A 27,292-nucleotide genomic window follows, 5' to 3' on the forward strand; every position below is an offset into this window, starting at 1 on the left:
CAGCTGCGCAGCGGCAGGATCATCTTTTACAGCCCAATTAGCAGCAGACCCCCCAGATGACAGGAAGACTCGAGGCGGTTTGCTTCCCGCAGCTCCTCTCCTCAGAGCTCTCCCTTAACTGGGAAGAAGGGCAGGAAGGGACAGGGGAGAAAGGAAGGGAGGGTGACTCGATACTGTGGCAGGGGAGAGGGAGGATGCTCCTGAACTTGGCCAGAGCAGGACCGGAACCACCCACACACTTCCCCAGACGGCATCCCAGCTGCGACTCCTTAAGCTCTCCTGGGGGCCCAGGCACGCGAAGGACTCCCAGGCCTTCCTCTCCCAGCCAGGAAATGATGAGGGAGGGGGTCCCTGCCTGGAACCCCCATCCCCAACCTCTTGGGGGTAGCCAAGACAGGAACCTCCCAAGAGCTGTAGGGACTTAGTAGCTATGGCATTCAAACTCCTCCTTTGATGGAGGGGGAAACTGAGGTTCAGAATGGCATGAACTACTATGGTCCTAGGAGACCTGCTACCTTCCCAGTCATCAGTGTCCCTATTAGCTCCCTTGCCCCCAGAATGGCCTGTTCTGTACCTCTGGTCATTGGGCCTCACTTGTGTGTGGACCGAGAACAGTGACCAGCACCAGATGTCAGGAATTTACCCCAATTTCCCGCTGGGAGGCTCAAAGTACCTTGTTTCACAATTTCCTCCACCCCGTTTACATCATCAGAGGGACTCCTCCCAGGATCATGCATTCCTTTTCTGCCTGGGGAAACCAAGAGATGGACACATGGATGAGTGTCATAGTGGACAAGATGCCTCCCAACCCCAGCGTGTCCCTACCTCGGACCAGCCACCAAGGCTGATCCTGTCTGGACTCACCAGTTAATTGTGGGACAGTTCCTGCCCCAGCCTCTGCAACCTGGGGGTGCTTTTTTTAGCTGACTGCTGACTCTTGAGTCCCTCAGAAGACATGGGCAAGAACAGACAAACTCCTGGGTCCTAAGAACAGAGTAGTCCCCAGATTGAAAGTGTACTGGCCTGAGGAAGCTAATAAGCCTGGATGGGTGGCACTGGGGAACTGGAGACACTGAGGTCCAGAGGACTCAGGCTGGAAGTGAGGGGTGGGAGGGATTACATAGTGTTTATTTTCTCAAATGCCCTCCCCATTTTCTTTCTTTTCTCCTCCTTCTTCTTCTCCTCCTCCTCCTCCTTCTTCTTCAATTTGATATCAATTACAGAACATGATTCAAGGCCCACATGCACCCTGATTAGTCTTCCTAATCAGTAGCTGATATGAAGCATCAAGCTTACCACTCTGTGTGCCTTCCTGCCAGGGACACATCTTTTCTTTTTTTGGGGGGGGGATGTGGACTGTTGGACTTGATCCCTTGACAGCTAGCCCTTCTGGCTGCTTAGCCTGAGAACTGTTGCCTTTGGAAACAAATGACACAGTTTCCCTACATCTGCTCCACATTTGCATGTCAGAAACGAGAGAACTTCGTTATGTGGTATTACATGGCAATCCGGGCCGAGCCTCAGAGTATGGAACTGATTGGATAGTCCACCCCAAATAAGAGGAGTTTCGAGCTCTTTCCAGGAAATTGAGTGGAACACCCAAACTGACATCCAATATTAAATATTATGTTCATACAGTTGTTCAGTAGAGTTCTCTGGCATCTGACATCTGGGAGTGAAATTTATAAGTGGGGAAACTGAATACCTGGTTAGAATGAAGCTCATCAGAGCTAAGAAATTAAAATATTACTGTAGACCCTCCAAGCCAGGCCATTTATAAAGGTAGAGCTATTAAAATATGATTAGCCTAACTGTACTTTGTCTCAGAAATGTCATACACCATTAAGGTTGAAAAGACTTTGATGCAGATACTCCTGGCAAAGACTCTTGCCTCGTCAGCAGCAGTGGGCTCTGGAATGTTCTCTTCAAATGGACAACCTTGCTGTGTGGGGGGATTTCTTATGTTCCCAGGGACTCTAGGACACCCAACCCCTTGAGGTTTACAGCAGGTGGTTACAGTTTGGATGGAGGGGTGTTCCTCAAAATAGGGGGGAACAGCACAGGTCTGATGGGGGGGATTAAAGACATATCTGGTCATCAAAATAAAAGCCTGGACCGGGCGGGGGGTATGAATTGAACTGCCAACACCCATGTCCAGTGGAGAAGCAATTACAGAAGCCAGAACTTCTACCTTCTGCACCCCCAAAACAACCTCTATCTGAGAAGTGATAGGAGGAAGAAGATAAGAGGGCTGTGAACTCCAGCTCCATCAGCACTCAGAGAGAGAGGAGGAAAAGAAGAGGGACATACGAAGGTAGTAATATTGTCATGAGTGGCATGGAGAGGAAGGAGGAAGTGACCTAGAAGAAAAAGGGGGCAACTATGTATAAATGTAGACAGATAGTTGTAGAACTGATGGTTGGCCCATGTCTACAACCTTATGGGAACTACGGTGTCTTACAGTGGGAAGACTGAAGATTCAGACCTCTGTTGGTGGGAATGATGTAGGATTATACCCCCACTGACGTGTAGTTTTGTAAATCAGTATTAACTCACTAATAAAATTTTAAAACAACTGCATGTTGTTGTAAATAAAGTTTTATTGGCACCAGGGCTAAGATTGGGGCATGGCAAGAAGACAGAGCTGTGCTATGTATAAGGTTGAATTTTGTCCTCTGGCATTGTGTTTATTATGAATCTGGCATTGTGTTTATTATGAATTTAGGGGTGGTAACTTTTTCAAGGATAAATTAATGTTTTATTTATTTACTTATGGTGGCTCTGGGATCACTTTTTAGAGGAAATGTTGATTTATAGGATTTTTTTTTTGTTGTCACAAGGGTACATTTCTTCATTTTACTGAGATAGGCATTTCACCTCTGAAGGCTTACTTATTTTTTTCTTTTTTTACAGACAGTAAATGAGAGACAGAGAGAAAGAAGGAAAAACTTCCCCCAGTGTAGTGGGGGACAGACTTAAATTAAACCTTGGCATTTTTTAAAATGTGGCACCAGGGAGAGAACTCAGGACCTTATACATGTGCAATATTGCAGCATACATACCAGACCCCTTTTCTAAGGATGTGAGAGAAAGGGGAAGGGAGGTAGATGCAGAGAAAGCTAAGACACCACACCAGGGCTCCATTGTTCATGGAGCTGCCCCAATGCTTCTATGTGATGGTGCTAGGGCTTGAACCTAGTCTTGAACATGGGTCATGCAAATGGAAAAACAATAAAATTATTCCAAGTGAGATATTTTTCCAGCTCCAAGTGGATAGATTTAGAGTCATTGAAGAAAACTGTATGTGGGCACATCAGGCCTGACTCCATTGTTCTGTAGAGATGGCTTCTTTTGTCAGACCACAGAGGCCTGGAACAGGCCCAGAGGTAATAAAATTGACCAAGCTCTGCCCATTGAGGGTATAGACCAGACCGCTTCATATACTGCCTGTAAGATCTAGAAGCTGAGGAATGGTCCCCTCCCTGCCTGGCCTTTGTTTGGCTTGGCAGAACCCATAGTTCATGGCTGGGGTGATTATTATTATGATGGGTTTCATGGTGACTCACTCCCACCCTTGAGTCTTCCCCTGCAAAAGAAGCCTCTGACGTCTGTATAGCCACTGAGGTTTGTCAGGGTGGTTGGAGCCCTCAGGCCTGGCCAAACCCGCCACCCCCCAGCTCAGGCCCTGTGGAAGACTGTTCTGTCCCTGTCTTCTGGGCTTAACTTTGTGAGCAGGTAGCAGCAGTGTGTCAGCTTCACTGGTGGACTTTGCTCTTTGCTAGGCTGTGAGTGTCTGATTCAGCTTTCTAGGGTCCCAAGGGTCATGGAGCACCACCTGGGGAAGATGGCAAGCTGAGATAACCTCAAGTATGGGTGTAACTAGACACATTAGGCATGGGGCAAGACTGGGTTCAGATCCAGAGTGGCTGAGAATTCTTGGAACACTATGGGGAAAAATAACTTGCCACAGACCTCAATTTCCCCATATGTTAAGTGGGAAACAATAGCCCCAGTGTCACAGAAGGTTGTTTCAAAGACACAATGGATTTAGCCATGTAGAGCAAGTGCCCAGGACAGTTGTCAACCAGGCATCTACCCATTCATCAACCGCTCAATTATTATTTTTTATTAATAACTTAATTTACAGTCATCAGGCTTTCCCTCTTGGAGCCTACTCTTCTGTCTCCGATGCCTCTGTTTAAGGTTTTAACGATTACAGTCTCCTTTCAAAATGCAGCTGGCCATCAGTAACCTGGAGGGCAGAGCGAGAATCTAGAGGGTGATAAGAATGAGGAAGGATTCTAGGGCTCCCCAGTGAAAGGCAGTTGTATGAGCAGCGGTGCTCCCAAGGAGGACTAGACATCTCCCTTTACTGCTACAAAGAGCAGAGCTATTTCCTGATTGTGCCACCCCCTCCTCCCCTCCCTCTTTCTTCTTCCCTTCTTTCCGTTCTTCCTTTCTTTTGCTACCAGGGTTATCACTGAGGTTCAGTGCCTGCACTAGAAATCCACTGCTCCTAGCAGCCTTTTTTTTTTGTTTGTTTTTGCGTCTTTCTATTTTATTGGATATGACAGAGAGAAATTGGGGGGAGGAGGGGATATATATATATATATATATATATATATATAGAGAGAGAGAGAGAGAGAGAGAAAGATAGAGACCTGCAGACCTACTTCACCGCTTGTGAAGTATATCCCCTGCAAGTGGAGAGTAGGGACTGAACTCAGGCCCTTGCACATGGTAACATGTGCACTTATCTGGGCACACCACTGCTTGGTCCTTGTCATTCTTGTTTGGGCCCGTGGACTTGTGGGAAATTAAATATTTGCTGTTTGTGAAGAAATCGGCCTTGGGGACTTTGTGCTTCCCAAGTTTTATTATGGAAACATACAGACCTACCACCTCAGTTTTATAGTTCACACCTTACTGCTCCTTTCTGCTTCACAAGCCCATCTGTCTGTCCATCCTTCTATCTATTCCTTGTACACTGGTTTTCATTTCATTTTATTTTCCTTTGTAGGCATCAGATTGCTTTGCCTCTGAAAATTGACTTATTTATCCCAAATTCCTTGGGCTGGGTGGTGGCGCATCTGGTTAAACACATACAGTATTATGTGCAAAGACTTGTGCAAGGACCCAGGTTTGAGCCCTGCTCCTCACCTGCAGCAGGGATGCTTCATGAGTGGTAAAGCAGGCCTGAAGGTGTCTACCTTTCTCTTTCCCTCTCTATCTCCCCTGTTGGTCTGCTTCTAATTCTGCTTCTAAGACCTTCTGTTTTGATCATCACGTTAGGTTTGCTTGCATTGCTTAACACTGTGGTCTATTTACATAATCATTATTTTGTTTGAGACCTGTACTGGTTTAACCCCCACTTATTTGTGCTCTTTTTCCACTCCGCCCCCTCTCCTAGTCACATCCAGTTTTCCACCTTTTAATCCCCACTGGTTTCCTGCGCTTTCTTCCTTCTCCCCTCCCCCTATCCTACGTACTTGCTCTTCCTGACACTTCCCGTCTCAGGAGATATAAAGGACAGGGTTTTCTAATGAAGAGAGATTAGATTGATTGCACTGCATCCCCACTCATCAATAAAGACTGAACTGTGTTCCCAGCTCAGCCATGAGTCCCTGGTCATCTCTCTCCCGCCCACGAAGCTAGGCCGGCATCTGGAGCCCTGGCACTCCCCCTCCCTTCTTAGTTTCTTTCTGTCCTAGCAAATAAAAATAGGGGAAAAAAAAAAAGGAAAAAAATGGCCACCACGATGGAGGATTCATAATACCTGCACTGAACCCCAGTGATAACGTTGCTGGCAATAAAAAAAAAACAGCCTGCTTAAGGCTTTGATAATATTCAAGGGATTCCCTACAGAAATACAGCTAGTTCGTCCTTGATTTCTTGCTCTCTCATGTACATGTGCACATGTGAGGTACATGTATACATACATATGTGTACTTGGGTTGGGGCAGTGCTAGTAACTAGTCTTAATTCCTTTCTCCTTCAAGAACTAAAGCTACATTTTTCTGAAGTACACACACGCACACAAACATATGCATAACTGAAAAACTCTAAGCATGCTTCTTTTCCTTCTAAAACAATCTTCCATTCACCTGTATACCCACCCATCTACTTACCCATTTACCCATCTATCTTTTTAAAATTTTTTATTTAGTTTTTTATTTATAAAAAGGAAACATTGACAAAACCATTGGATAAGAGGGGTACAACTCCACACAATTCCCACCACCAGATCTCCATATCCCATCCCCTTCCCTGAGAGCTTTCCTATTCTTCAACCCTCTGGAAGTATGGACCCAAAGTCATTGTGGGATGCAGAAGGTGGAAGGTCTGGCTTCTGTAATTGCTTCCCCGCTGAACATGGGCATTGACTGGTCGATCCATACTCCCAGCCTGTCTCTCTCTTTCCCTAGTAGGTTGGGGTCCCTCTATCTTTTATTTATCCTTTTACCTATTTTCACACTTAGTCATGAACATATCCATTTATTTATTCATGACTTAAAAAAAGACTGTGAATTATCAGTGGAAACTATAATATGTTCCCTTATTCAATCCCCTGGACAATTTTCCCAGACAGATACTATCCTTGCCTTCTTTGAATACAGGAGCAGACCAAGGTACAATGACTTGTCCAAGGTGACAGACCTCCCCCTGGTAGTGCTAGAATTTGACTCTTGACTTTGGGCCTCTCCATACCAGACAGAGCCTGGGACTGCCTGGCCTTCCCCTCATTGAGATTTGGCACTTTAAAAAAATATTTTTTATTTATAAAAAGAAAATATTGACTAAACCATAGGATAAGAGGGGTACAACTTCACACAATTCCCACCACCAGAACTCTGTATCCCATCCCCTTTCCTGATAAAGTTATTCTTTACCCCTCTGGGAGTATGGACCCAAGGTCATTGTGGGATGCAGAAGGTAGAAGGTCTGGCTTCTGTCATTGCTTCCCCACTTAACATGGGCATTGACAGGCTGATCCATACTCCCAGCCTGTCTCTCTCTTTCCCTAGTGGGGCAGGGCTCTGAGGAAGCAGAGCTCCAGGACACATTGGTGGGGTTGTCTGTCCAGGGAAGTCTGGTCGGCATCATGCTAGCATTTGAAAACTGGTGGTTCACAAGAGAGTTAACATACAAAGCGAAACAAACTGTTGATCAAGGATGGACCTAAGAGCTGGAATAGTGCAGATGAAGAGTTGGGGGGTTCCTCCATTTTATAGATAGCTAGTAGGCATATTTTAGTTATATTCCAAAGGTCTTATGGCTATACTAGTTTTTTTTTTTTCTTTTTCTTTTCTTTTTTCCCCTGAGCCTGATATCTGATATGCCAGTGGATTCAAGTTATTGTCTGGGGAGATGATGTCATGGCAGGAAAAAGGACCAGAAAGCTGGATCAGGGAAGAGAGTAGCTCCCTAATATGGGAAGGGGATATAAATATTGTTGACTGTAAATCCCATTGATTTGATGTCATCTGAGACCCATAATCAGCTTAGGAGCCTATGTGACTTCTGCATCCCTCTAGATATGAGTTCACATTCTGGTTGTCCCAATATTGACCCATCTTCCTCAGGTGTAGCATAGAGTATGTTGTCCATCCTCCCTTCAGAGGATGGAACATTCTCTACCATTGTTGATCCAAGTTGAGGGCAAGGTCCTATGGGGACTCACAAAGGGGTCTATTTTGTTGTTCCTGATAGAAATGACCAGTAACAATGGAGAGAGGGATTGATTCGAGGTCTAGGCCCATCAAGTCTGTTTGGGAATCTTAGGACTCCCCGAATTGGGCCCCAGCTGATGGAATGGCCTGATTACTATCAGGAGATTTGGCACTTCTTATACCTCAGTAGTATAAGTGATATCTCAGAATGTGACATCATCATCCCCCCAAGATATTAGACTCCCTTGAAGTCTCCCCTCCTAGGGAGCTAGGATTCAGCCTTGTCTGTGTTTGGAATCCAGGTAGGGTCAGCTGTGAGACTGGGTTCGGGATCTCTTCCTGGAAGTAGCGTACCCCATTTATCAGTGTCTGGGAACAAAACCACATTTCCTGTGTTTACCAAAGCTGTTATGTGGGATGAGCAAAGACCCAGGTCATCCCAGCACAGGAACATTCCAAGGGGACCAGCCACCCCAGGAAGTAAGGGGGTGGGGTGGAAGGCAGAAGGGAAGGTATGGGTTTGGAGGGGGTTGCTGTGAGTGCTCCAGGCAAGTTAGGAGGGAGCTCACCCAATGACTCAATGACTTGAGTCTGAATGTTCCAGGCTTGGGTCTCTGTATTAAGAATGAGGCCACTACTGTTGTTTCCATGGTGCTGGGGAAGATAGTTTATACCTTCTGAGGTTGGCACTTGGCCTTGTTCACCTCTTTCCAGAGCCAGGAGTAACCATCCCAGTGCACTCATGCATATTGCACAGAAAGGGAAACTGAGGCTTGTAGAGTTGTATAACTCTTCCCAAGCCATGTGGCAGCAGGCAGGGGGCAAAGCTGGGATCCAAACCATAGGCTGTCTAAACCCAAACATCTCAGCCACTAGGTCACATGCTTGACAGACATAGCTAGTGAACTCCACAAACAAGAAGGGAAACAGAGGTTGGAGAGATTGAGTGGCCTGCCTACTTCCCATGTGTGTAGGTGGCAAGGGGTGAGGCCTATTCAGCCGTGGAGGTGACTTCTTGATTTCCTTCCTCCTTCCCCACCCCCATCAAAGAAAAGATAAAATATCCAAATGAGAAATGCCCTGCAGCCTTTCAATTGGTATCTGTGGTTAGAACCCTTTTCTCCCCTGTGCCATCAACTGGGCCCTCCCAGGCTGGTCCATGTGAGTGAGCTCTGGGTCCCTGGACCATAGTGTTAACAGAGATGTAGAGAAATACCCCTAACTGGAGTGCTACTTGGGGCAGCAGTATGAGGCATGTGAGCACCTGGGAAGACTGATATGGACTACATGGGCCAAGGTAGGGTGTCCAGGAGATACTGTCTCCACTTTCACACAAGAGGCCCCCAGGTAGGCTGCATTTCCATGGTAACCAGCTAGATCTACCTGCACTACAGGGAGTCTCCATATATGTCTCACATCCTTGCCACCTCTCCCAAAGCCAGTGATACATAGGGCATCTTCACACCAATAAGCAAAGAAGATAAATAGCAAGCTACAGAAGCATTCATTAAAGCCAGTCTGGCCTATACTGCTAGATGTGCTTGGTGAGGACTGGTTAACCTGTCACACAAGTGGGTCTACCTTGACTTGGAGACTTACTTTGGGTAATTTAACTCTACACTGTCAGAAGCCTGAAGAGCATTTACAGCCCTATGGGGATCCTATTTCTGCCTCTCTAAGGCTCCAAGTCTTGTGATGGTGACTTCAGCCTCACCCCCAAACTGTCTGGACCCTCCCACTCTGGTGGCCAGCTCTGTACAGAACCAGCTGTCCTCTAGGTACTTCCTGGGCACAACAGGGGGTTCAAGTTTAGCCAAAGCTAGTGAGAAGCATCGCAGCATGGCCCGACCCCTCTCCATGCCTGGAAAGCATTGGGAATTAGATTCCAAATGCCTTTCCAATTGTCACTTAAAAATATTTATTTATTTGTTCCCTTTTATTGCCCTTGTTTTTATTGTTGTAGTTATTGTTGTTGTTATTGATCTTGTTGTTGTTGGATAGGACAGAGAGAAATGAAGAGAGGAGGGGAAGACAGAGAGGAGGAGAGAAAGATAGACACCTGCAAACCTGCTTCACTGCTTGTGAAGCGACTCCCCTGCAGGTGGGGAGCTGGGGGCTCGAACCGGGATGCTTACACCAGTCCCTCCCTGCGCTTTGTGCCACCTGTGCTTAACCTGCTGCGCTACCACCCGACTCCCCTTCAATTGTCATTTAAAAAAATTTTTTTTTAAATTTTATTTATTTATTTATTTATTTATTCATGAGAAAGATAGGAGAGAGAAAGAACCATACATTATTCTGATACATGTGCTGCCAGGGATTGAACTCAGGACCTCATGCTTGAGAGTCTAATGCTTTATCCACTGCACCACCTCCCAGACCACCCAATTGTCATTTTTAATGGTGTTTTTGTAACAGACACCTCTCTCTCTAGGTATGTGGTGACAAAGGTCTGACACTGATATTTTCACTGGGGGTTCCAGAGAGGTCCTGACTGAGACCTTTCATCTGGTTTGACATCTCAGTATTATCCAAAGCCTGCCTACCGACACGAGCTGTGCTGTCTTGGAAGCAGGTCACTCAGCTTCTGGTTAGGCTGCCCTGGGCAGAGTCTGACACCACAAAGACAGTTGAGCTTCAGTCTCATTTTTCTATCTGAGTAGTGCTTTTTTATTATTTATTTTTAATTTTGTTTATTTATTGTTGGACAGAGACAGAGAGAAAATGAGAGGAGAGGGGGAAGACAGAGAGGGAGAGAGACAGAGAGATACCTGCAGCTCTACTTTACCACTTATGAAGCTTTCCCACTGCATGTGGGGACCAGGGCTTGAACCCGGGTCCTTAGTGTGTGTGCACTCAACTAAGTGCATCACTACCCAGCCCCTCCCATCCTTGTGATATCCATCATCTCAATGAAGTCAACCTGTGCAGTGACCATGTGCACCATCATGTTAGGGTATAGGTTTCATGACACTTGCCTGTTGAGCAGAGTGGCTCTCCTTGCCTGCTGAGCAAGAAACACTCCATCCCCCCTCACAATGCATTTCTGGCTGTTTCTGCCATAATAAAAGATTCTCTTTCCATAAGCAAGCCATCTATTCATGGTAACTTGTCAAGAAATTCCCTGTTCTCCACCCCCACTCACTCTCCTCCTTGGGAGTCAATGGAAATGTTTGCTAAGACAGTGCACATAGAAGTGTCTGGAATGCCAGGTTGGTCCTGGTCCTTAGTTGCCCTGTAGTCTGGGGCAGAGGTTGGTCCTGGGCCCTGCCCTGATGTTGGGGTGGGAAGATGTTTCTACCAGGGCTGGGGGTGGGGTAGGGAGCACCAGGCAGGGAGAGAGACACATGAATAATCCCCTGATCTTTCATCTCTGTGTTTTGGCAAACATAAGTCTGTTTACAATAAACCCCAGGGAGATTTTTCATCCTTCCAAGTGGAACAAGGGTTATGTAAGCAGAGAGACCTTGAGCTCGGTGAACACCTGCTTGGGGGGCCAAACAAGGGTGAGCAGGAGAAGGGAGTCCTGGGTTGACTCATGACCAAGTTCAAGATGACATGGGTTTCATCAAGCTGGAAGGAGGAGGAGGAGAAGTCAGAGAATGTTTCTGGGAGTTCAGTCAACTAGGAAGTAAGCACCCCCTTACCCCACTCTTTCCATAAGTCCAAAACTAGTACACAATCTTGGGCCCCAAGATGACTTTTCATTTCTATCTTTTGTTTTTGAATTACTAGGGGCATCATCTCTCTTTAACAGAAATGTGTATTTGCCCTACTGGGAGGCCCACAAGTACATGACACTTCAAACAAGAGACCCACATGTTGTCTAGCCACAGCAAGGAGGAAACAGGAAATTCACACACACACACACACACACACACACACACACACACACACACACACACACACACACACACACGTAAGAGAGACTCACCGTTTTATAGTTTTTGTCTTTCTGCTTTGCAATGTCCTTAGTGGCTTTTATTGGGCAACCTGATCCAAGAAGGTTAATTTAGAAAGATTGTCTTTTTCCATCGTCATGCTTTGGTGTGCTGTGTTTAATAAAGTTAAGTCCTTCTGGAAGCACAAGGTCAGAGCCCATGAGTTTGGACCTTTTGTGGGTGGTCTGTGGAAGGTCTAGGGTGATTGACAACTTGCATACGTCTCCCTAATCTTATATTGGAGTGATTCTCCCCTCACCATTCCCCAAGTAGAGTCACAGACTTGGAAGTGGAGGATGATCTTGGCCTCTGGCATAGACTATACCAGACCAGAAAGAAGAAGGAAGACATCTTACTATGTGTTCAGACATGCCCCTCTCATTTTCAGATTCTCTAGCTGGCATTTGGTGGATTGCGATTCCCAAAATAGATGCACTACAATTTCCATAGTCTCTTCTTACAGAGTGGAGAAGAAGCTTTTCCAGAGTTGGGAGTATGTTTCCCCTCACAGGGCCTGTGTCTCTAGCACAGGTGAAACTCAGTGACTCCTGAGAGTAGGTCTTATAGAAAGACACTGTCAGGACATTCTTTCTGGAAACCTGACCACCATGATGTGGAGAAGCCCAAGAGTTCCATGCTGAGAAATCCCTAGGCAAGGAACCAGAGCTCATAGTCCTTACCCAGCCTGTACTCTAAGGGGCCAATCAGAACCAACTGGCTTTCAGGCACTGCACCATCTTGAGAGTGGATCCCTCTTCATCTGGTTCAGCTTCCTGGGTCCATTCCCAAGTGGAGTACCGCTGATACTTCTTGCTGAGTCCTGTCCCAAAGACAGATTTATGATGAATGAATGTTTGCTGTTTTAAGCTACTATGTTTTAGCATGACTTGTCATACACAGTGCAGACTATTTCCCATGGAGGTATAAAAATTACACAACTGTTCAGGGAGCATTTCCAGCCTGCCCATCATGGTGACAGCCTGTCATGCAGGATTTTGTTTAAGCCTCTGTACCAGCCCAAAGAATTGCTTCCCCCCACCCCATAAGTAAAGGAGTGAGTTAAGATGCAAGCAGGTTAAGCCATTTGCCTAAAAGTACCTGTCCAGGAGTTGGAAACTCTGGGTCTGAACCAGGGGTATTTGGTCTGACTCCAAAGATGGTGGACTTCCTTACTCTGCCAGTTATCACTGAGGTTGATGATCTGAGGATTGACAACACCCTAACCTTTGTTTGGGTACTCAAGACCCTCTTCATTATGGCTCCCAGGGTGCCCACTCACCATTTATTCAACAATCCAGTCACATGCCCATGCCCCCCTGTTCCCAAGAGCCCCACTCACCTCCCAGGTACAGTTCTGTCTGCTTTATGAGTACCCCACTTGTGTCAGTCTTTCCTCATACTGCCTTCTGAAGGCTCATGTGATGACTGGAGATTAAGATGCATCCTGGCCAGTAGAGGACAGGGGATCACTGAGTAGGGGACAAGGAAATTGGAATTTCCTGCATCCCTGTGGACACCATGGAACAAAGGGTCCATCTAGCCCTGAGTCAAAGTCAATGACTTTGTTGTAATGTTTGAGAGAAGCTTCTGTAGTCTTCAAACTGCCTTTTCTTTTATTGGGTTTTTATTTTCCTTTTGCATACATGGTACCTTACTATAACAGTATCTGACTTGATTTTCACAATTACTGTGGCAATGTCTCAATATTCATTTTTCTTTAATTTTTAAAAAATTATCTTTATTTATTTATTGGATATAGACAGGCAGAAATTGAGAGGAAGTGGGGGATAGAGAGAAAGAGAGACCTCTATAGCACTGCTTCATCACTGGCAAAGCTTTTCCCCTGCAGGTAAGGACCCAGGACTGACTCTGAGGTCCTTGTTCATTGTAACATGTGTGCTCAACCAGATGCATCACCACCTGGCCCCGTCTCATATTCATTTTTAAGGTATTATTTATTTACTTATTATCAGAGAGAAAATGAGAATAGAGAGAGAACCAAATACTGCTTAACTCTGATATAAAGGGGTACCAGGGATTGAATGTGGGGCCTCTGGGGGTCAGGCATACAAATTGGTGCTCTGACAATCTGAGCTCTTTCTCCAGCACTCATTATTTACAAGAGCTGAGAGAAATCAAGTTCATTGCCAAGGGCTGCACAACTAAGAAGCAGGACTTGAATCCTTGCATGTCTGAACCCTGCCATGTCTGGACACTGCTGTCTGGTAGAATCCAGTGCATCCCTCACTGGCACTGCTGTCTTATCATCTGCACCTCTCCCTCACCCAACAATTTCTGTTTCTGCACCTTGCTAGGATGGCCTGTAACACCACCAGCATTTTGTCAGTTGGAGCACCTCCCTTGTCACACATCCCTGGATCTGTTACTGAGGATAACAAACCATCACCGGCTCCAGGCAACCTTGACTCACTGGGTTGAGAGGAGGTCCTCCACTTGGAACATTCTCCTCCCCTCTCAGAGCGCATGTAATCACCATAACTTGGAAAAATGGCTGATATTGTGAGGCCCCCATATCCCTCCACTTTGCCTGGCTGACTCCCAGACACCTGAAGGAATTTGGCTCTGATGTCTCTTCCTCCAGGAAGCAGTCCTGATTTACTCCACCCTGCTTCTGCTGTGTGAACATCCACAGAGTCCTTTCCTCACCGTCCTTATTGCCAGACAGTGAACCCAATGAGGTCATGGGCTGGACTATATTCTTCCTGATATCTCCAGTCTCCTGCAAGTCATAGAGGACACAAGGAACATGTGTTCCAAATGCTTATGATGGGAAAGTGAAGAGAAGCTAGATCCTGGGGAGTTTGATCTGCAGTGAGTGGTAACCTTCCTTCCCTTGGTCAGAAGGGTCCTTGTGAGGAGTGTTAAGACTTGATTCTAGTGCCAGCATATGCAGTAACCTTGGGTAGGTGACAAGAGCTCTTGTTTAAGGAAAACTTTCCATATGTCAAATGCTATTTAGAAAGGTCATCACGCTGTAAATCTCAGGATGGCCCCAAATGAAGTCTGGATTACTGGGGGCTGGGGGAGACAGCATAATGGTTATGCAAATGACTTTCACACCTAGGGCTCTGGGCTTCCAGGTTCAATCCCCAGCACTACCATCAGCCAAAGCTGAACTGGTAAAGCTCTGGTAAAAAAGAAAAGAAAAGAAAGAAAGAGAGAAAGAAAGAAGGGAAAAGAGAAAGAGAGAGAGAAAGAAAAAAAGAGAGAAAGAAAGAAGGAAAGGGGGAGTCAGGCAATAGTGCAGTGGGTTAATCGCACGTGGCGCAAAGTGCAAGAACCGGTGTAAGGATCCTGGTTCGAGCCCCGGCTCCCCACCTGCAGGGGCGTCGCTTCACAAGCAGTGAAACAGGTCTGCAGGTGTCTATCTTTCTCTCCCCCTCTCTGTCTTCCCCTCCTCCTTCAATTTCTCTCTGTCCTATCTAACAATGACAACAATAATAACTACAACAATAAAACAACAAGGGCAACAAAAGGGAATAAATAAATATTAAAAAAATTTAAGAAGGAAGAAAGAAAGAAAGGAAGGGAGAAAGAAAGAAAGGAAAAAAAATAAAGGAAAGGAGGGAATGAAGGGAGGGAGGAAGGAGGGAGAAGTGTAGGTTATTAACCTCTGCTTGTAGAAGAGCTGTCAAGGATAGAGTTGTGCAGAGGTGTGAGGTTGTATAGCCACTGTGCTTCCCTCCCTTAGACTTCTTTCCTCTGAGTGTTTGAGTCTCCCCACACACTGTCTGCAGGTTCCTGCAGGCCAGTTCAGCTGCAAATTGTGTCCTGTAGTCTATGGAGTTGGAGCCAGGGTGCTGTAACCTTGCTCACAAGTGTTCCAGGTCCAGAAGTTCATTTGAAACATCAAATTTGCAACCAGAGTTTATTTCAGCTTATCCCTATCCATCCAGTGACACACAGCACCAAGGCTTCCACACCAACCCATGGGAGATGGGCCCACCAGCATATGCTGCCAACCAGAGTTGACCCCTCTAAGTCCAGAAGGGAACATGGGGGTGGGTGGGTTTTGGCTGGAGAAACTTTGTTCCTCCTCCCAGGTTGCTGCATCTGCTATGCTAGCTTCCCCATGGAACAGGGACCCTTACCTATCCTCCTGCATTCAGGTGCTACCACTTTTACTTAGCATTTGTTCTCTCTAGATTTTACATATAGCATCTCGCTTTATTTTTTAAAATTATTTTATTTTGATAGAGGGAAAGAGAGAGATAAGGAGGGATAAACAGACATGCCTGCAGTACTGTTCCACCCTGTAGGTACGAGGCAATGTGCACACTCTATCAGGTGGACCACCACCTGGTTCCCTCATTTAATCCTTAGATTGTCCAATCGGCATTGCTTTAACCCCCATTTTAGAGAACAGTGGTGAAGTGCTGAAGATCATAGTCACACAGAGAGGTGGTGATAGAGCTGTGATTGGAACCCTGGTAGCTCAGTTGCAGAATCTGTACTCTTATGCACATCGACAGATACACATACACTTACACATAGACACACTCACACATATGTGCGTAATGAGAGAGACTAAGCTGGCTTTAGCTTTCATCATGCTTTATGTAGGATAGAGTAGGAATGTATTTCCTTTTCACTAAAAAGAACCCCCTGCATTTTTGGTCCCTGCCTAGCAGCAAGGTTGTGTATACTCAGATCCTTTGGTGTTGGAGAGCTAGATAAACATTGCCACAGCAAACATATGAGAGTTAAACCTCTCTGCACACACTGTTAATTATTTCCCTTAAAAAATATCCCTAACAGCTAGGAATTCAAGTCACTGTTTATTCATACTTATGATTTTGGTAGATACTGCAAAATTGTCTTCCAGAAAAGCTGATCAAATTTATGCTTGCATGAGCTATTGCTGAACAAGATCAGGGAGGCTTTAGAAAATCTTAACTAGGATTCTGGTATCTTTAAAGGCCTTCTTGGCCACTAAGATTCAGATGTTCCAAGACAGGATATTCTGATTGCCAGCATTCCATGAAGCCAAGGAAAGAAGGAAGGAAGGATGGATGGATGGGCTGAAGGAAGGAAGGAAGGAAGGAAAGAAGGGAGGGAGGAGGAAGGGAGGGAGGAAGGAGAGGGGAAATGGGATAGGGAAGCTACATTCTGCACAGTATTTTTTTTTTTTTTTAAAGTCTCTTCCATTTAGGATTAGTTTACTGCTTATTTTGTCTTCAGAATTAATCATGGATGAAGTTAGCCCTTTATAAGGAAGGGAGCGAATTTTCCGTCACTGTTGGAAATGAATTATGTCTGAGAACTCCAAAACATCTGCACTGAAGCCTTAAAGATGATTTCAAGGAGTGTGAACCCTTGAGATATCCTTGCTTAGCTAGAGCAGGGTGGCCAAGAGGGGGTGGGGATTGATGGCAAAGGCCTCCTTGACTATGACCTGATTACAATAGATCCTGGGTTCCACCACCTGCCACACCTCCCTGAGTTGTTCACAAACCCCACCCCACCCTACCCCACCCCACCCCACCCTAGGGAGGGCAGATTTAATGACAACCTAGAACCCAAATTAGCTTTTCAAAGAGCAAGTGGATTGTTGGAGTAAGCAAGCAAAGACAGGTTAATGCAGCTGAAAGAGCCCAGGTTGGGGACCAGACTTGGGTCAGAATCTCTCTCTGAACCTTGCCAACCCATGGGCTTTTGGTGGGTGGTCTAATTTTTTGCCTTCCTCATGGGAAGTCTGACACCTACTGTGTAGGGCTATTGATCCACAGGTGCCTGGTACATGGGCCCTGGATGTTTGTTCACATGTGGTACCCACACCCATTGCTATCCAAAATCAAGAAGGGGTTAGATGAGTCCAGGACCTGAGATTCTACTGGAGCAGCCAGAGACAAAGAACTCTTCAGTAGCAAGTTATTGTCAAATTCTCCGTTGCATAGATAAGGACATGGAAGGGAAAGGTTGAAAGCCCAACCTGGGAAGACTCTTTCCACCCCCACCCCTCACCCCTCACCCCAACAAATTCACATAAGAAAATAAAACTTGATTTTCCAATGAACTTGACAGTGCATGTTGCAGCCAGTGCAGAGAGCAGAGCATGGGGGTGCGGGAAGCAGCCTGGGGGCTCAGCAGCAGTGCAGGCCAGCCTTCCATGTGCTGTGTGTTGGTCAGCCTCTGCCCCTGGGGAGAGTGCTGCACTGTAATATTCTTCCAAGAAAAACGCTATCAGAGGAGGCATTTCCTAGAGGCTGTCATAGCTGGGCAAAAACTATGAAATGGTTATTAACGCTTGCATTTTCATAAATTTTCCCCCCGATTATAAAGGAGGTCCTGAAAGCACCGTCTGTTTTCCATAATTGGCACGTGTTCCCCCAGACAGCCATTCCGCCACCTTGAAAATCAATGTTTTCATGACCCCTGACTCCTCTCTAGCTGATGGGGTGGCTCTCCTACAGGTTGCTCCCAGGATGAAAACAATAAAAGCAAATATATAACAGCAAAGGCCTGAGGTTAATGTCTTTAACAAGATAATGTTACTTAAGGGAACTGTAAAGCAAATCATTCCAAAATTCCACTTCTTCTCTGCAGCTCCAACTGTATTTTGAAACCATATGTACACCCTGCTGGCTGTGGATGGCCCAAACCGTGTGTTACTTGTTTTGATCATGTGTGAAACTGTGAGCTTAATACCCTCATCAGTCAGAATCCTTAAAAGATACATGCGGGGAAGGTTGCTTGGTAGACCTCCCTGCACCCCTGCTGCTTTCCCTTCTGATTCTGTTTTCTCGGCCAATCGACGTCTCATGTTCCAGAGAGCTTGATGCTTTCCTGGGTACAGTTCTTCCCTCCTTGCAGGTGTGAGGTGAGGTGTGACATCCACCTTGGATCTCATGTCTTTGTGACACAAAACCTGAGAATGACAACTATAAAATTCAGTCAGGTAACCAGATGTTCTAATTGCCTGTTACCAAACACCTGACCCTTGGGCAGTGGGGAGATTGGTAGAGATGTCAGTTTTGATCTGGATTTGGACATCAGATAAACAGAGGCTCACACCCTGGTGGGTAGATGAGCTTGACATCGAGGGTTGGCCCTCGTCCTTGGATTCACTCCACTTGGCTCTGTTGGTAGAGCACACTCTGTGTAGCTGAGTACAAGAGGAGGGGAACCAAGTGAGGTTTAAGATTTTTGAGCTGCAAACAGGGCAGGATCTGAGACTTTCCTCATGTCAAACTTGAATTTTTGGAACCCTCCTGGAGACTCACAGGCTTGCCTTGCTTTGTCTGGGACCAGCTGCTGTTAGCGCTCAGTATTGCTTTTGCCAGTTCGGAAGATCTTAATCTTGAGCTTCTCTTCTGTGTTTAAAAATTTTTTATGCACTTAGTTTTTAACAAGTCTTGAAATAATTGTTTTGGGACCAGGTGATAACTTACCAGATAAGCATGCCTTTCTGTACATGAGGCTGTATGTCACAGACGGTGGGGCTGAGTCTAACTCAACACTAACATTAAAGGCACATCTTTGCTCTACCCTGTCTCTTTTTATCAATTTCTCTTAAGAAAAAATCCACCAGGATCAATGGATTTCACTATGTGTGGGATTTAGGTTTAAGCCTCTGGGCCCCATCTATAGGGGGGATGCTTCATGAGTGGTGGAGCAGTACTACATAACTCTCCCTCTCCCTCTCCCTCTCCCTCTCCCTCTCCCTCTCCCTCTCCCTCTCCCTCTCCCTCTCCCTCTCCCTCTCCCTATCCCTCTCTCTCTTTCTCTCTTCTCCTTATCTTTTCTTTATAAAAAATTTTAGGGGGTCGGGTGGTAGCGCAGTGGGTTTAAGCGCAGGTGGTGCAAAGTGCATGGACCAGTGTAAGGATCCCGGTTCGAGGCCCTAGCACCCCACCTGCAGGGGAGTCGCTTCACAGGCGGTGAAGCAGGTCTGCAGGTGTCCATATTTCTCTCCCCATCTCTGTCTTCCCCTCCTCTCTCTATTTCTCTCTGTCTTGTCCAACAGCGACGACATCAATATCAACAACAATAATAACTACAATAACAATGAAAAACAACAAGGGCCACAAAGGGGAAAATAAATAAACAAATGTAGAAAAAAATCTTTAAAGAAAGTCCTAGGCTTAAAAAAAATTTTTTTTAAGAAGGAAGAGATCCATCTTGGGGGCTTGGAGGAAGTTTCAAGTCCTGGCACCAAACAGGAGTACCATGGATGGCATAAGGGGATCATCATATATGGTGGAACAATGCTGTTATGTCTCTCATTTCTCCTCTCTCTCTCTCAATGGAAAAATAAAACATTTGATATTGGAAGACCACTCAGGACACACACGAGTCCTGATTTCATACCCTGGCACAATATTGGGGAAAAAAAAAGTTTTCAGCACTGAAGATTTTAGAACAACAAAAATACTAACATTCACGTGTATGAAACACCTTCAAAGAGTCCAGGCAAACTGAGACAGTTCTCTGCCACTGCCAGGACTCCTGTCTCCTGTTCATCCTCCCACAGACAGGGAGGGTATTTTTAGAGTGCTACAGCCACTTTTCATGGAGTCTTAGTTTATCTGTCTCCCCCCACCCCCCCACCCCCCCACCTAGCTTGCCAAGTACCTGAGGTGTAGAAATGAATTTATAACAGGAAGCCTTTGATTTGGGAGCCTTTATGTTTTTGAAGTCTTGCAAAACAGGGCGGTCAAGGAGCTGACTTGTGAGAAGGAATGTCACACCATCCACGTGGGGGCTGTCACCTTCCTTCCTTACCTCCCTCACTCACTTCTTTAAGAGGAAGCAGGGTCCACTGTGAAGGCATCTGTCCTGACCCCCCTACTCCTGTCCCCCCACCTCTCAACTTCTATAGAGGGAGGTTGGAGAAGTGTTGTGCCCTGTTTTCAGTAAGCTGGCAATGTCTGGGGTCATGTTCCTGGGTGGATTTGGGGTCTTTATACCCTCATGCTTGATACCACTGATAGTAAAGACTCACTTTAGTGGCTGCTCCTGTTGTGAGAAGAGGACAGACTACCGCTGCAGTGGGTTCTTTGACCATCAGAGTTCTTCTGATGAAGAGTAAAAAATGCTAGTGTGAGATCAGTATGCATCTGAGAACTGAGAACCTGGAGAAAGGGGGCTGGCATCTGTCCAGAGGGCTGAATGGTGCCCCCACCCAGCCTGAACCCTTTGACCTCATTGACCAAGGCATCTGCCACACCTCCCTATTGGGGTTTCCAGTTGCCCCAGCTAGGATACATGCTGTGCCCCTCCCCCGGGGGGGGGGGAACCAACCCTATGACTTGGGGGTCTGTATTCACTCTCATTCACTCATTGTAGTGACACTGCTAGAGGGCAATGTTAGTATTTCACACCAGAAGTCCAAGACTCAGGGTCCTTTTGAGTGCAAGGAGGGAGCAGGTACAAGGATTTCCATCACAACAGGGAGCTTCAGCCAGAGGGCTGCATAATCTCCCATTGTAGCTGGATTTAGTTTTCTGGATCCTGAATAGGGGATAATGAGGCCAATCCAACTGCACACATTGAGACTGAGTACTTGTAACAGAGAGGAAGTGACCCAATAAACTTAAACCACATTGCAGAAATGGAAGCTTCCAACAGAGTGAATGATGGACTAGCAAAACAGCTCACTTAGATACTGTGCTGCTTTGCCATATGCATGACCCAGGTTCAAGTCCAGCCCCCACCACATTGAAGGAAGATTCGGTCTCTTTCATACTCTCTGCCTTCTCTGTGTCTACTAAAAACAAATAAAACAAACAAACAAACAAAAAAACCAAGAGAATGAATGACATGTCTAGAGCCCAAGAGGTGAAGCTGGGACACACATTCTAATCAGAATAAACTTCAGTACAAACCTGAGGTTGACCAGCAATAGCCACACGGATCAGTTTTTTTTTTTTTTTTTTTGGTGTGTGTAATAAAGTTTTATTGGAACTGAAATGGTTCCATGTCATTTGGAAAGACAGGTCATAAAAGCTTGGTGGTGGTGGTGTGTGTGAGTGGGTACCTTGATGCTTACTAGCGAGCTCCATGTCATGAGGAAACCCACACTGGCCCAGGTGGGGAGGTCACATGAAGAGAGTTGCTCAAATTCTGTACCAGCACTTCCTAACCCCCTTGTTTCCAGCCTCTAGGTGTCTAATGCCACTCTCGGGACCTGACTGAAATATCAGCTGACTGAGTTCCTGACCACAGAGACCACAGGAGATACCACTGATTCAGTTGTGTCCTCTGCAGAAGGCCATGAAGAGTCCTAATCACCAGCACCTCCTGGTTTTTACAGTGAAATGAGGCACTAGGGCTATTAGGCTCTGATCCCATTTGACTAATGTCCCATGAGAAGAGGAAAATTGGCTACAGAGGTACAGGAAGAAGACCTCACAATGGGGATGTGCCTATAAGTCAAGGGACACCAAGTCACCACCAGAAAGTAGGGGAGCGTTTGGAAGAGATCTGTTGTTGAGAGCATTCAGGTCATGTTACAGGGTAGCACCAAAAAATGAATGCAGATGTTGATGAATGATGATTGTCACAAGCCATTGGGTTTTGGATGGTATGTCACACAGTACCAGCTATCCACACATTTATCTATCAGTATATATGATATAACCTTATGGCATGTGCTTATTCGACATTTACTACCTGCGTATATGAACTGATGAATGAGAGGAATGGCTGGGCCCATCCCCATGGAAACAAAGATGGAGCTCAGCAAATTAGGAGCACAACCTCAGGAACAGTGTGAGCTGCCACTGCCTGCCTGGGAACCAGAGTGAAAACCCACACGATGATGCATTTCCTGAAAGCTAGGTCCTAGAAAAACAGGAAAGTTAGTGCCTATGCGTTTTTATGGGCACCCAACATGAAGCTTTGGAGGAGGGAAAACTGAAAGGCAAACAATGGGTATCAATTGTTAAGGGGGAAGCCCATATGCTTTTGCATTCAAGCAAGACATACAATTGAGTGGATATTGAAGGCATCTCAATGTTGGTGAAAACACTAGATGTCAACTTACTCCTGAGTTCCAGAATTGTCTGCTGCTAAGTGCAGAGCCTCCATGGGGGAAAAGAGCAAGGAATGTAAAATCATAACCTTTTAGAAGATTCAAGGCATCATGTAGATGCTGATTCAACCCTCAGCCTCCAGGCAGGTGAGCACACAGATTATTTTTTAAATTTCTACTTACCCAAAGTGCACTCAAGTGCCAAAGGTTGGGAACTGACATTTGAGCTTTATTGAAAGGTCTCACGTCATGGAGAATATGTGCTTTGAATGATGGAATGCGCTGTCTCCTGCTATAGGAACTTTGAGAGTAAAAAGATGGTAAATCAGAAGAGACAGAAACTTTCCCAATATTGTGCAGCATTCAAACTCAGCTCGCCTGCCACCAATCCCAGGTCTTTACTCTGAACTGTCTGCAACGGTGCTGCCTTGCTGTTGAATCAGGAGAAATGGTGAATGAATGCTGGGGTCCAGCTAGCTCAAAGGACAGTTGAAGGGTGTGTGTGTGTGTGGGGGGGGGTTTCTTGTACAGTTGCCCCACCTACCCATTTGATTTATTCACCATCTTCAAGTCACACAAACAACCTCGTCCTGTAGTGAAAGCCTTCTAAACGTAAAAACCATCCTTGATTCCTAATCATGCTGCTTCTGTAAGTCACAAAGTAACTTTTCCATGTCCTTAATTCTTTGCACACATATCCTTATATTTTTCTCAACACATGTGTGCCTTTTTCCCCCCCACTAAATTACAAGTGCAGTCTTGCTCTCTCATTTTCTCATTTAGAGCTTAGTCATATCTCTTCAAGTCTATGATGGGGTCCCACAGCTGCAAGATTTTTAGATTTTATTATTTATTTATTTAAAATATTTTATTTTTATGAGAGAGAGAGAGAGAGGGAGAGAAAGAGAGAAAGAGCACTGTTTCCTTCTGGTTTATGGTTGGATTGAGCCTGGGACTTCACAATCTCAGGTATGAGAGTCTTTTGTAGAACCATTATGCATTATTCTCCTTCCTTGTTTTTTTTTTTAAATTTTTTATACGTCTCTTTATTTATCTGTTATAAATCAATTGGTGTGATGAACTTGGTAAAAGAAAAAAATATATATATAGTCAACTCATAGCTGTGACCTTGAAGAACTATGGTAGAGGGGCTGGGGTCACAAGACTTTAGTGGTGGGAATGGTGTGGAATTATACTCCTATTATTTTATAATATTATGTCATTAATAAAAATAAAATGGTTGGTGTGTACTTTCCTTGCCCAGAATCTTTTCTCTTCCTCATTTGCTTATTTTCTTAGAATGAATTTCTAGAAATGCGATTTTATTAAATCACGGTGTAATACTTAATTTTCCCAGTTCATGCTCTATATTTTTAAGCCACTTCCCAAAGGACAGTAAGTACTCAATGCCCTATCAAGGTGTGAGGTTCTAACTTTACCAGCTCCTGCCAGTGCTAAGATTTGCTGTTGTCTTAGCACTTGCTAATTTAACAGGTGTAAAATGCCCACAAATCTGTGGTCAGCACTCATTTCTGTGCAAGGAAATTTTTTTCTTCTTCTATAAGGAACTTAAGCATGGAGGACATATCAAATTGAAACTATCCTGAACTGATGCTTCAAATTATGATTTCCACTTGTACTTTTTTTGGCTTTCTTTGTAAGAAATGCCTTTCTATAACCCGACAGAACATGGAAGTTTGAAAAAAAAAAAAACCTGCCTTCTGCAAAGGATGTGAGCTGGCTCGCTGCCAGTGACTAGACTTCACCCCTTGTAAATACCTCCCTTTCCCGTCAGGAGCCCTGAGATAAGCCGTCCAGGACTCTTCCCTGAGAGGCTGGTACCCTTTTCTTGTACTAGATAGCTGAGGCCCAGATCATTTGCCAATATAGGCAGCCTGTCTACAGAAATAGTGAGCTCTAGCCAGGAGGCTCAGGAAATGTCAACTAAGGAGAATCTTCTACACTTTCTAAACTTCAAGCAGAGTGAGCTCTGGCAAAAGTGTATGCTAGGTGTGTGTTCCACCCACTCTGTTATCTTGGCTGCAGCTCAGGATTAGTTGCCCCAGTCTATGGGTCAGTGCCAGGCTCTTGGGAAAAGTGTGTCTGCACAGTAGAGGAAATAGTCAACAGAGCAGAGAGGCACTCCATGTAACAGGAGAAAATATTTGCAAGCTAGGTATCTGAGAAAGAGTTCATATTTAAAATATGGGGGAAAGGGCTGGGCTGAGTGCACGTTAACCTGGGTTCAAGTCCACAGTCCCCAATTATGTGTGTGTGTGTTTGGGGGAGTTTCACAAGTGGTAAAACAATGCTACAGATATCTCTCTTTCTATTTCCCTCTCTATCTTCCCCTCCCCTCTCAATTTCTTTCAGTCCTATCAAATAAAAGAAAAAGAAAGGGGAGGAGTGGACATGGGAACAGTGGATTTGTTGTGCAGGCACTGATTTCCAGCACTAACCCTGGTAACAAACAAACTAACACAAACACCTAACATCATTGATCAACAGGGAAACACAAATAAAAACCGCTGTGAGTTATCACCTCACATTCATTAGGATGACTATTAACAGGTATGTGTGGAAATGGAAACCTCTGTACCTTGCTGAAGGGAACATAAATTGGTGCACTCATGATGGAAAACAGTATAGAGCTTTTTCTGAAATTGAAATAAAATCTAGAACTATCCTGTGATCCAGCAGTCTCACTTCTGGGTACATTTATCCAAAGGAAATAGTGGTCACTGTCTCATTATTTGTAGTAGCTAAATTATGGAGACAGCTTAACTTTCTATTGATGGATGAATGGATCAAGACAAGGTAGTAAATACATAGAATGAAATATTATTCAGCCTTAACAATGAAGGAAAGCTTGCCATTGGCAACATTGTGGGTAGATGTTATGACAAGTGGGATGAACCAGAAACAGAAAGACGATTGTTGCATGGTACACCAATGAGAACCTAAATGTCTTAAGCTCATAGAAACAGAGTAGATTGGTGGCTGCAGGGACTGGGGGAGGCAGACAGGGGAAGTTGTTGCTCATGAACTATAAAACTGAGTTAGGGGCTGGGTGGTGGTTTACATGGGTGGTGGTGCACCTGGTTGAGCATACATGTGACAATGCATGGAGACCCAGGTTCGAACCCCCAGCCCTCACCTGCAGGGGGAAAGCTTCACAAGTGGTGAAACAGGTCTGCAGGCATCTCTCTATCATCCCTTTCCTTCCAGGTTTCTGGCTATCACTATTCAATAAATAAATAAATAAAGCTAATTAAAAAATTAAGTTGAGTTATACGGAATGAATAAGTTTGGAGACATTGTATAAGCTAGAGTATACAGTTAGCAATATTTTGTTATTCACCAAAGAATTCAGTAAGATAGTAGGTCTTGTGCGTTTTTACCACAGTCTTAAAAAAAGAAAAATGTTTCTCATTGGATTTTTAAAAAGGAGAATAAAAATCTAGAATTTGAAACTATCTACAGTAGTTAGGGAAATTGAGTTAAAGCAATCTGAATTATCAAGAGACTTTTAAGACTTAAACGATGCATACCTAACAAGTAAAGAAAACAATATAAAAAGTTGAGTGTGGTAGGATGACACTGAGAATGAACCAGAAGGCAAAGAGAGTTTGCCGTTCTTCTGAGTTGTCTGAACTGTTAGTAGAAGTTTGTTCTTCCAGGTGAATTTTAGAAAATCCTCCTGCTCAGTTCTTGTACAGGCCCTGGTGGAGCTCTTCCATACCCCTCCGAGGATGCTTTCTCTGAAAGAAAGCTACAGACCAGTGAGGGCATCCTACTCATGAACAGGGGTCAATTCTACATCTTCATAGAGTTTTCCATTTCTCTATCGAAGTTCCCTCCTTGCTTTTAAGGGTAACTCTCACATGCTTCATAATCACTGCAGAGGCCTATCACCCTGTGCTTTACTGTGCCATATCCTGCCCTCCATTGCATTTCCTGTCATTGGAATGGCTGCTTATCTGTGTACCACGAACTCACAGAGAACCTCACCGCATTTGAGTGTTAGTCTACTCATTCCTTCAGAATTTTCTTCCCTTCTTCCTTCCTTCTTTCTTTCCTTCCTTCCTTCCTTTTTTCTTTTGTTCACCCCTTTCTCTCTCTCTCTCTCTCCCTTTTCTCCCTTCCTCTTTTCTTTCTTAAAAAATTTTTATTTTTATTTATTTATTTTTGCCTCTAGGGTTATTGCTGGGCTTGGTGCCTGCTCTATGAATAATCCACTGCTCCTGGAGGCTTTTTCCCATTTTGTTGCCCATGTTGTTGCCCTTGTTGTTATTACTATCATTGCCATTATTGTTATTGTTGGACAGGACAGAGAGAAATCAAGAGAGGAGGGGAAGACAGAGAGGGAAGAGAAAGATAGACACCTGCAGACCTGTTTCACACCCATGAAGCGACCCCCCCCTGCAGGTGGATAGCTGGTGGCTCAAACTGGGATCCTTACTCTGGATCTTGTGCTTCACACCACATGCGCTTAACCCTCTATGCTATCCCACGCTCTCTTTTCTCCCTTCCTTCCTTCCTTCCTTCCTTCCTTCCTTCCTTCCTTCCTTCCATCCTTCCTTCCTTCCTTCCTCCCTCCCTTCCTTCCTTCCTTCCTTCCTTCCTTCCTTCCTTCCTTCCTCTCTCCTTTCTTTCTTTCTTTCTTTCTTTCTATCTATCTATCT

The 27,292-nt window shown here is 45.1% G+C and overlaps 1 long non-coding RNA gene across 3 annotated transcripts in view; it reads left to right on the forward strand.

Moving 5' to 3' along the window:
- LOC132536736 (uncharacterized) overlaps window positions 1-27,292 on the forward strand; it is a 236,820-nt gene that overhangs the window by 52,384 nt on the left and 157,144 nt on the right. The window contains exon 2 of one of the 3 annotated variants that reach the window (XR_009548239.1): window positions 21,732-23,857. This is a non-coding gene — a long non-coding RNA (uncharacterized LOC132536736). Of the gene's footprint in view, window positions 1-21,731; window positions 23,858-27,292 lie in introns of those variants that run through there. The other 2 variants (XR_009548237.1, XR_009548238.1) reach the window with 2 other exon arrangements.

The sequence above is a fragment of the Erinaceus europaeus genome, chromosome 2, assembly GCF_950295315.1.
Source record: "Erinaceus europaeus chromosome 2, mEriEur2.1, whole genome shotgun sequence".
Taxonomy (NCBI): domain Eukaryota; kingdom Metazoa; phylum Chordata; class Mammalia; order Eulipotyphla; family Erinaceidae; genus Erinaceus; species Erinaceus europaeus.